Source organism: Mus musculus, chromosome 3 (assembly GCF_000001635.26).
Source record: "Mus musculus strain C57BL/6J chromosome 3, GRCm38.p6 C57BL/6J".
Taxonomy (NCBI): Eukaryota; Metazoa; Chordata; class Mammalia; order Rodentia; family Muridae; genus Mus; species Mus musculus.
The window spans coordinates 65,573,181-65,583,392 of NC_000069.6; the positions used below are offsets into that span (position 1 = coordinate 65,573,181).

At 44.8% G+C, this 10,212-nt stretch overlaps 1 long non-coding RNA gene across 1 annotated transcript; it reads right to left on the minus strand.

Annotated features, from left to right (window-relative positions):
* Window positions 1-1,233: 1,233 nt before the first annotated feature.
* Gm34924 lies at window positions 1,234-7,670 on the minus strand. Its single transcript, XR_375719.2, has 3 exons — window positions 7,596-7,670; window positions 7,329-7,466; window positions 1,234-2,073 (listed from the first exon to the last, which is right to left on the minus strand). It is a non-coding gene; the product is annotated as a predicted gene, 34924 (long non-coding RNA).
* Window positions 7,671-10,212: the final 2,542 nt, after the last annotated feature.

Below are 10,212 nucleotides of genomic sequence, written 5' to 3' on the forward strand. Positions count from 1 at the left end.
AAGATTGCATATCCAACCTGTAGCCTGCAGGCCCAGTGCAGCCTCAGAGAGCTAAGAATGCAGCCTAACACAAAATCATGAACTGGCTTAAAACCCAAAGTACTTTACAGTGCAAGTGCACAGCTCTCTGTTTGGGGTTTGTAGTTAAAAACATGCTCTTGCTGTCAGGTTGGACGTGACAGACAAATATTATACAGCATGACTGACAGCGAGCTTTTGCTCAGGTTTTTTCTTTCTCCCTTTACCCTCTTCCTTCCCTTCCCCTCCTTTTTTCCTCTGTCATCTCTATCTCCCCTCTTCTCTTCTTCCTCCTCTCCCTCCCCCTCCACCCCCTCCCTTCCCCCTGCCCCCTCCTCTTCCATATATTTTGTTTCAAAAAAGGTTGAAAGACTAGCTGAGCAGTTGGGAAATTTTCAGGTGGAAATGGAAGGGCCTGAGAAACAAAGCCCGGCTGAGCTGGGAAAACAAAAGGGGTTATCCTGCTCCCTCTTTTCTGAAAGGGTGGAGAGTTGGTTGTGCAACTGGAGAGGTTTCGAGTGGAGATAGAAGCACTTGGGAATCAAGGCATACTGGAAAGAAGAGAACAAAAAAAGCTCAGTCCTCATGACTGAGCTCGAGAGAGGGAATTTCCTGCAGGAAGAAAGAGGGAAAGAAACTGTGCTGGAGGGTGGTTGGGTCAGAGAAAAGACAAAAAATGTGGGAGGACAATCTGATAACACAGCCAGATTTGAAAAAAGGGTTAATCTCAAACCAGAGGCACCACTAGGAGCTAGAGGAGGGGCATCCTGGGGTTATAAGATCACCAACAGCTTTCCCAGTAGTCACATGACATATGTCTGCCAATGGTGTGGAACAGGTTATGATGAGATAGGATGGCAGACTACAGAAATGATAGATCCAAGGCATTTTAAAGAGGCCCGTGGTTTCATATGGGATGCACTTGTGTTATGTGAAAGAAATTCTAAATAATTGGGCTGCTCAAAATTGAATTATTCCCCAAGACTAGAAGGGATTGGTGACAGCTGTACTAGAGGCCAGTCCACAGGTGCAATGGTTAACATGGTGGAGGGAAGAAACCACTGATACTGAACAGAAAAATAGAGCAAGGGGAATTGCTGGGTAAAGGGCGGTACTCTGTTATGCAAGATTCAGTTAGATGTCATTGCTATAGAACAATGTCCCTGCAGTAGTTAGGGTTTTACAGCTGTGAACAGACACCATGACAAAGGCAACTTTTATAAAGACAACATTTAATTGGGTCTGGCTTACAGGTTCAGAGGTTCAGACCATTATCATCAAGGCAGGAACATAGCAGCATCCAGGCAGGCTTGGTACAGGAGGAGCTGAGAGTTCTATATCTTCATCTGAAGGCTACTAGCAGAATATTGGCTTCCAGGCAGCTACGATGAGGGTTTTAAAGCCCACACCCATAGTGACACACCTACTCCACAGTCACACCTACTTCAACAAGGCCACACCTACTAATAGTGCTACTCCCTGGGCCAAGCATATACAAACCATCACATTCCACTCCCTGGCACCTATAGACTTGTTCAAACATATGAGTCTATGGGGGCCATACCTAAATATAGCATAATGCAAACATATATTTAGTCCAACTTCAAAAGTCCACATTGTCTATATCAGTCTCAACAATGTTAAAAGTCCAAAGCTAAAATGTCTCTTCTGAGACTTATGCAATCTCTTAACTGTAATCCCCTATAAAATCGAAATCAAAAAGCAGATCACATACTTCCAACATCACAGGATATACATTACCATTCTAAAACATCATATTGAAGAAATACTGGACCAAAACAAGACCAAAAACCAGCTGGGAAAGTGCCAAATTCTGCATCTCCATGTCTGATGTTCAGTGTCTTTCAGTTTTGTTGACTGTAACACGATTCTTTCTCTTGGGCTGGTTCCACACGTGATCTTCTTGGCTCCTCCAAAGGTCACTTCTCCAGCTCTGCCTTCTGTAGCACTCTAAGCTCTGGTTGACTCCACTCCACTGTTACGGTTGTTCTTGGTGGTTGTACTGGCTGGTTTTGTGTGTCAACTTGACACAAGCTGGAGTTATCACAGAGAAAGGAGCTTCAAGTGAGGAAATGCCTCCATGAGATCCAGCTGTAAGGCATTTTCTCAATTAATGATCTAAGGTAGGAGGGCCCATTGTGGGTGGCACCATCCCTCAGTTTTATAAGAAAGCAAGCCAGTAAGAAACATCCCTCCATGGCTTCTGCATCAGCTCCTGCTTTCTGACCTGCTTGAGTTCCAGTCCTGACTTCCTTTGGTGATGAACAGCAATGTGGAAGTGTAAGCTGAATAAACCCTTTCCTTCCCAACTTGCTTCTTGGTCATGATGTTTTTTGCAGGAATAGAAACCCCGACTAAGACAGTGGTCATCCCATGGTACTGGCACCTCCAATATGCTGGGGTCTTCCACTGCAACTAGGCTTCACCAATAGCTTCTCATAAGCTATCTTCATGGTGCCAAGTCTCAACTTGTTTTCATGACCCCTTCAGCCCTGGGCTGTCAACTACATTTGAGGTTACACCTTCACCAATGGCCTTCCATGGCCTCACTTCCTAATAGTGCCACTTCCCATGGACCAAGAATATTCAAACCACCACAACATCATAATGAAAGCCAGAGACAGTTTTATGTTGAGGATGTGGATTTGTTTATATTCCCACAGGAAATGAAAAGCTGTGGATACCATCAAAACTGATAAAGATTAGAACTGAGCAGGAGAGCTCTCCTGAAAACCTTGGCCTCCGACCTGAAAAGTGCTTGTTTCATTGAAAATGTCTCTGTTTATAATTTCCTGCTATATTCAACATAATTAATAGCTTAAAACAGAAGCAGGGAAATGTAAGGACAGTTTTGGAATTTTGGTTTCTTTGAAAACACAGAACTAGATCTGGAGAGATGGCTCAGAAGTTAAGAGCACTGGCTGCTCTTCCAGAGGTCCTGAGTTCAATTCCCAGCAACCACATGGTACCTCACACCATCTGTAATGGGATTTGATGCCCTCTTATGGTGTGTCTGAAGACAACAATGGTATACTCATATACATAAAATGAATAAATCTTTAAAAACTCAGAACTATTGTAAAAATGTGCTTTTGTTTTAATTGCAGGTATGGGGATACCGGGATGCTTCGGGCTGTCCATGGCAGATGACTATGATTTGCCTCATGTTTCATCTGAGGCATGGTTTCATCTGAGGCCAGCTGCACATAGTTTCTGCAATTTTGTGACAATTGGGATTCTGGGAACTTTTCACAAGGCATTTAAACGCTAGAGCCCAGAGAAACAGAATGGGCGGTTGTTGGTTGTTTAGGGAGGTTTGTTGTTGTTAGTAGCGGTAGTCAAAGAAAGAAACAAAAGGAAGGAAATTAGATTCAGGCATCTATCTTGGCTTCCTCTCTCCCCTTTATCCTATCTAGTGTTAGGAGGTGAAACAGGGCGGGGGCGGGGGGAGGGCAGGTAAGAGGGTGGGTGGGAAATAAAACGTAGGAAAAAGAAGAATCCACAAAGTAGCAATGACCAGCTACAAAACTCTCAGCTCATTGACTTTGTCAGCCAATTAGCCAGTCTATAATCCTGGGACCAAACACAGGGTCTTCTGTGTGCCAAACAAGTAGACTGTCACTAACTTACATCTCCTAGCCCTTGGCTTGCCAGACTTTTAGAAGACTTTGTTGTGTACCCCTATACACTCTCACCCACAGACTGTGGGGTAAAAACGGGATCCCCAGTCCTCTTGGGGCTAGGGCTGCTGGGTGGGGCAGACTCGGGGAGTTTGATAGCACCAGACCCCAGGCTTCTGCCGAGTGGGCATTGGACTGGGAGAAGCCTCAGGATCCTGCACCAGGGATGGGAAAAGGCGCAGTCTGGGGTCCCTGCAGAATTGCCAGAGTCTCGTTCCGACTCTTGGGCATCACAGATGCCGCACTGGGCACCACGGAAGAGTCGGTTCTGTGGTCCCTGAGTCACACGGAGGCCAGGGATGACAGGTTCTCACTCTTGAACATCCCAGACACTGCTGTATGTCGCTAAAGATCTGAGAACAGGTGAGGACCCTCAGGTGGACTTTGACTGGGGGCAGAAATGAAACGGGTAGAGGGAGAGCTCTGGCAGGTTACTGCTGGGAGGGGAGGAGAGAGTCTGACTAGCTCAGGCGGCTAAGTTGGTTGGTGTTGGTGGCGGCCATGGCTGTAGCACAGGGAGTCTCCCTGGCATGAGGTTAGAGGCACGGCTCATTAGGAGGGAAGACCTGCTTCATTGCTCCAGCACAGTGGGTCCCGGTGAGATGAGACAGTCCATGGTTTTAAGGTGTTTATTGTAGAAGGGCAGAGAGGAGAGGAGAGAAGCAGAGGCTGGCCATGGCCATTTGGAGAGAGGAGAAGGGAAGTCAGAGAGAGGAGGAGCAAGGAAGCAAAAGTAAGAACTAGAGAGAAAGAGAGGGAGGAGGGGGCAAGCAGCTCCTTTTATAATGGGCTATGCCATTCTAGCTGTTGCCAGGTACCTGTGGGGCGGAGCATACCTGACTGTTGCCAGGTAACTATGGGGGTGGAGTCCAGACAGACTACCAGGAGCTTGGGGCATTGACTAATGGCCACACACCTCTTTGCAGTGGACTGTGGGAGGCTGTAGCTGCTACAGGAGCCAGGGGTCCAGGAGGCGTGGCCAAACTCCTACCATCCCATGAAGGCAGAAGTCACTGCCCACCAGGTCTCCAGGGTTCCAGGCCTGTTCTCGACCAGGACCAGGCTGTCTGTACACTGCTCACTGCCCCACAACAAACTATCCACCCCCTACCCCATTGGTCTTTTGAAAAGATGTTTTGTTTTGTTTTGTTTTTTAACATATTTATTTATTTGAGGTCGTTGGGGGTGGGGTGCATGTGCCATGACATAGCACAAGTGTGGAGGTCAGAGGACAGTTTTCAAGAGTTGGTTCTCTCATTCCACTGTGTGAGTTTCAGGAATCAGTCTCAGGTCGCTGAGCTTGGCAGCAAGCAACTTTACCACTCACTCAGCCATCTCACCAGCCCTCAGGTTGATTCTCAAAGAGAAATGTTCATTCACTGCCCTAAGGGTGATCTTGCACTTAGAAACGTGATGGCATTCTGGATTGTTCATTTTCTTACAATAGAGTCGTGAAACACGATTGTCACATTTTGTTTATGACTGAGGTATGAAACTTTAGGGGAAATTTCCAGAAGGTTATAATAAACCAGCTGCCCTAAGATTTGAAGTCATCCCATTCTCCCAGATATTGATCAGTTACAGGCCTGCTGATCTGAGATGTTTTCCTCCATGATTTAATGCCAACCAATTATAATAATTTTACATTATTTAGATTGGTAAATGTATTAACTAAAAGTATTTCTTTTTTTTCCAAATCACGGCTTAAGGGATCAAATTTTTTTTTTCTCAATTCTATTTATGGTCTCAATATTTATCTTGTTGGCAAATGGTATTTTTAATGCTTCAATTTTATTATTTTATTTTATTTTGTATTTGACTTTTTAAGATGAGTTCTCACCATTAACTTTTACTGGCTTGAAACACACTATGTAGACTAAAGCTGGCCTCTGACTCATAGAGAGCTACCTGGCTCAGCCTCCCAAGTGCTGGCATTAAAGTGAATGCTTCTGTTTTAAACGAGGGACCTCACTAACTTGCTAGAGTTAAGCATCCAAGGAAATAATACTGTTATTTAACTGAACCAATTCATTACATTTATGAGATGAGAGAGGGTGCAGTGAGTGCTATGGCTAGCACATGGAGATCAGAGGACAACTTCTGGGAGTTGGTTCTTTCCTTCCACCATGTGGGTTCCAGGTGTTGAACTCAGGTCCTCAGGCTTGGTAGCAAGTGCCAAGCCCAAGTGGCAGCAAGCCAGCCCATAGCTTCAAATTCCTCACCACATGGAGCCTTCTTGTTGACGTTTACTTTCTAAATGAAGAGACCTTTCTAAAGTTGTGTTTCATGTTCATTCACACTCGCTGAGAGTTCTGCAGCATCTCCTACCTTTTTGTTGTTGTTTTCCCTCGTACAACCCCACATTCCACTTCTTTTTCTACCACACAGCCAGTCCATCCGGACCCCGCCACGGGTGTGTGTGTGTGTGTTCATTGCTTTTGTTTTTCTCTTTCTTTTTTAAATCTACACTGTCTGAATTAGAAACAAGATCAAGGGATGTAGGAAAACACATATTTGGCCTTTGCTCATAGGCAACACCAATAAAATATTTCCACACAAGTTAAATATTTGTATTCCTGAGTGCTGGACATTCTCCAACACTGGAGCCCATCGTGGAGGTGGGAGCTGGTTAATGGTGGTCATAGGAGTAGGAAGAAGACTAAATTGGTTCTCAGTGCTCACGGGTGTGGGTGTCCTGTTGATGGGTCACGAGAACCTTATCCCCCACTCCTCCGCCAGCAATACTCTCCTTTCCCTGCAGCAGAAGCCTCTTTGTGAGTCTACTGGGACATGGCACTCGAGGAATGTTGAGCTCTGCCTGCCTACAGATGACCTCTGACCCAACCTGTGGTTCTGTGCTGTTGGCTGCCTGATTTCTGACCCTCCACTGTACTCTTTTAAATAATGACGATATTGTTAGAATCACCACACAGCCTATCTCCTCTACAGTGTGGAACGTCCAGGCTTCGGCTTGAGAGGAGTAAAGTGGTCTCAAGTCGTGGGACCACCTAGAAGGCACAGAGGCTTCAGGCTTCAGCAGCTTAAAGATGAGCTACTGGGAGTGGAGGAGGAGGTACATTTGGGAAGAGAGAGAAAACAAATGTTAGGATTGAAAAGGACCCAGAAGCCATCAGCTCTGGTGCTTCACAAAAGCCTCTCTATCTTGGATGGGATACACTGCTGTCTCAAAACCAACAGCACTCGGAGGAATCTAAGTTTTTGAATCGCTGAAAATTTAGCCATACTACAGATCTAGAGGAGGGACATGACTCTTCAACACTGATGATCACATAGCAGCATAGAACGCAGGTTACCTCTAATTATATGGGTCCATTTCTTCTTCAAGTACAGCTTAGAAATTCCACATTGTGCTGAGGAGGAAAGGGTGTTCCAACATGATAATGAAAGTGAAAATAGTGATCAAAAACTCAGTGTGAAAGTGAAAAGATGCAGAGGAGTGTAGGCAGGGCCGGGTGCCCGGAATATTACACATTCCTCAACACCAAGGTTCAAATGCACGCATGCAGAGCCAGGTGAGGTACACAGATGCGAACAGCCCGGAGGCCTGGGAAATGTGGACTCCCCTGTGTCTAGCTTCTTGACTCTTACCTGTCCGGGTGCAGGGTGGACTGGAGCACAGACTTCGTTAAATCCACACTGAAGATTCAGAGGCCAAGGACCCAGGGTCTATGACCACGCCTTCTGCCACAGAAGTGAGGGTGGGAAAGCTATAATGCAGTTGTTTTTCTGTTAAAAGCAGAAATGAACAAAACAAAATGAAAACAGACCCCGAAGGAAAGAACATCTTAAATTCAGTATTGGGGGAGGGGCGGGGATGGGGACCGGGAACGGGACAGATAGAGAGTTAGAACCTACAGCCATTTCTCTGATGATCTGAGTGGCCTCCTCCACCACATTCAGGTTTTAACTTCTTTTAAAAACTGTTTGCTTGTTTGCTTGTTTGTTTGTTTGTTTGTTTCTCGTAACCATGTAGCGAAGCAGAAGGCATCATTTCTCAGAGCAAGTTTAGGTGGATCACAGGGGTTGTGTGTCTTGCCCTGGAGTGTTTGAGAGAGCGCTTCAGTAAACACAGTCTGGGCAGCACCAGTGGCCTTTTCCCTACTCTGTGCTAGCCCCAAGCTTTGTTGCTAATAAAGGACAGGAGCCACCTTTTATTCTTTTTTGTTTTTCTTAACCTTTCTGGTAGTGTCAGGGGGGAATTCCACAGTACAACGGGGAGCCAAGGGCCAGTGTCTCCTGTGAGGAGAACCCAGCAAGGTGGAAGAGCTGAAAGCATTTTCCCACCATAGGGAGTCAGGCTAACTACCTTCATTTTTCTCCATTTACAAAGAGAAAAGAAAATCCTATTCCTAAGGGCATTTGTTCTGGCTCAAGGGCATAGGTTTTTGTTTTGGTTTGGTTTGGTTTTTGGTTTTTTTTCTTTTCTGAAAGAGGAGACTGGCTCAGTAAAACAGCCCAGAGTTGCTACTTTATATAACCAAGATGGCTACCTTGGAGGAAGATGGCTTGAGAAGTCCTCCATGCCCTCTGGGAACTCTACACAGCTTTCCTTACTTAGTAGTGTCAAAAAAAAAAAAAAAAAAAAAAAAAAAAAAAAAAAAACCCGCTCAAGGTAAAAAGCTGAATGGAGATGATTTCACTGATAATATTTTAAGTGTGACAAACAGAATCAGATTGCATAACTAGTGCATTCTAAGCTGAAGCCTTGTTAGATTGCATAACATGCTGGACTAGGGAATAAAGCAGGTAGCCATGGATTCCTGGTGCTACCAAGATGTCTATAAAGCAACACCTATCTGGTAGAGCCATTTCTCAGGCCCTCTGTCTTGAGGCTTCACAGGAGCTCAGCACCCGAAGACTTCTGAAGAGCCTGCTGTCAATGGCGAGCTGCCAAAGTACTGAGTCAGACGTGACACTGCCCACAGTGCAGAGCCCGGTGGTGTTGTGACCCAGAATCCTGTCTCTTGCAGGTGCCTACAGAAATTTGTGGTGTTTATATGTTCTTTAATGGTGGCACACCCCTTTAATCCCAGCACTTGGGAGGCAGAGGCAGGTGGATTTCTGAGTTTGAGGCCAGCCTGGTCTACAAAGTGAGTTCCAGGACAGCTAGGGCTACACAGAGAAACCCTGTCTCGAAAACAAACAAACAAACAAACAAACAAACAAAAAAAGCCTCAAACAGCCCTGCAGTAGTGGCACAGACCTTTAATCCCAGCACTTGGGAGGCAGAGGCAGGCAGATTTCTGAGTTCGAGGCCAGCCTGGTCTACAGAGTAAGTTCCAGACAGCTAGGGCTACACAGAGAAACCCTGTCTCAAAAAAAAAAAAAAAAAAAAAAAAAAAAAAAGCCTCAAAAAGTCTACTGCAGGACAGCAGTTGTTGAATGTCACCTTGCAAATCCCAAGGGAGCTCTGGGTTATTTAAGGTGGTCCATTAGACGAAAACTAGTCCCAGAGCCTTAGAATGCCCTTTATGCTTGTGGCTGTGTCGACACTTGCACTGATGATGTAATAGCAATGATTAAAAAAAAAAGGTAATACCTTTGCACACAAGGAAGTAGGACCAAACTATTAATAGTCAGAGTTCTCCACTGGCACACATTGGTGACATCAACAAACAAAACCAAACAACCCAACCCCCCAACAAGGAGACTAACAAAAAACCCTGCCAAATCCATTAAAAATGTCCCTGGCAAAGCCGTGAAAATTGTTCACCTTAGCCTATAGGAGTAGAGCCTTTTTGTAATGTATATCACAGGAACCCTGCATGAGGTACATGTACTGCATGCTGATGCACACACAAAAAGCATAATATTCGTTGAGTTACAAGCTCAACTATCTGCTTTTGTCACAGATGTTAGAAACTTGGAAAAATGAGAAATAACGTTGAGAAACTATTTTCACTATTTTATTTGGGTTGAGAAAATGTGGTTTTTAAATGAAGACTGTTGCTTATATTAGCGTGAACTAATGAAGTTAAAGTTATTTTTAAAGAAAATCAAATTTGAAGCTTCTGTTTCAATGTTTTATTTTTAAATTACTTATCTTTATTGATTTTGTATTATGTGTATGCTTCTCTGTGTCTGTGTAGGTCTGTGTGTGGGTGTGTATACTTAGATACCAAGCCCGTGGAGACCAGAGAGGGCATTGGATGCCTGGAAGAAGGGCATTGAAAGAAGAGTTACCGATGGTTGTGAGCCACCATGTGGGTGCTGGGAATTGAACTAGGGTCCTCTGGAAGAGCAGTCAGTGCTCTTAACTGCTGAGCCATCTTTCCAGCCCCCTCTTTCAAATTTTAGTCTTTCTATAGACAGAATATAAACAAATGAGAGCCCTTTAGGATCCTCAGTATTTTTAAGACTGTGAAGGAGAACTGCTCAACTAGGAAATGTGATCGCTTAAAGCCACACCTAAGACTACTCTAGTGAATATTCTGACTTTGGGTTCAGATTCAAACTTTACTACATGCTACCT